The sequence below is a fragment of the Mugil cephalus genome, chromosome 20 (assembly GCF_022458985.1).
Source record: "Mugil cephalus isolate CIBA_MC_2020 chromosome 20, CIBA_Mcephalus_1.1, whole genome shotgun sequence".
Taxonomy (NCBI): Eukaryota; Metazoa; Chordata; class Actinopteri; order Mugiliformes; family Mugilidae; genus Mugil; species Mugil cephalus.
The window spans coordinates 21,321,255-21,322,149 of NC_061789.1; positions in this window are offsets into that span (position 1 = coordinate 21,321,255).

Genomic DNA, 895 nt, shown 5'->3' on the forward strand with positions numbered 1-895 from the left:
TGCTCTGTACACAGCACAGAAAGCCATAATGCGTTGTTGAGGCTCAACCCAAAGACTTCCTGGACCTCCTCAGTCCAGTGCTTTTGGCAATAGACAAAACAGGCTGTAGTTTTGTATGTATCATATTAATAGTATTTTTTCCCACTGTTTCACACAAATAGAGCAATGTGAGTAAATGAGTAAATTCCATTAAGCTTGCTTTGGGAAAATCTATGCATTCCACATGACACATAATTTGTGCCTGATAGAGTAAATACAAAAGAGATAACCTGAGTCAGGAAAACTGGTGCATCACATTACAGTGTGGAAAACCATGTGGTTTCTAAGACTAGACTGCTCCCTTCTGAACAGCGGACCTAAAAGCACCCCAGAATCTGAACAAAAAAAAAAATCACAACAACGTGAGAAATTATTACCCTGATGAAATCTTGTTTTTATAAGAGTGTGAGTGAGTGACCAACACTCGGCAGCAGTTCTAATGTTTGATGGCCATAAGCAGGAATGAAGTCTGTGAGTGAAGTTACTCCTCGCACTGGCTAGTGTGTTGTGGAATGGGTCGGAGGAGTTGTCCAAGATGGTCTTCACTTTAACATGACGCTATGAGTACAGACGTTTGCATTTCATTAGGTCATTTATTTGCTGTAATGAAATGACATGAAGTTAGAACCAGTCAGTCCCACATGCTGCGCACTTCAGGTGCAATAGCAAATAGACGCCACTAGATAGGGATGTACGCATGGGTAAATATCTCCTCTCTCTCGCTCTCTTTCTCTCTCTCTCTTTGTCTCTGCACAAGTGCATAGCCCATCGGATTCATTACCCTACTACCCTCAATGCATTCTAATTAATGAACCTAAACAATGAAACGTAGACATAAATACTCCCAATATATACA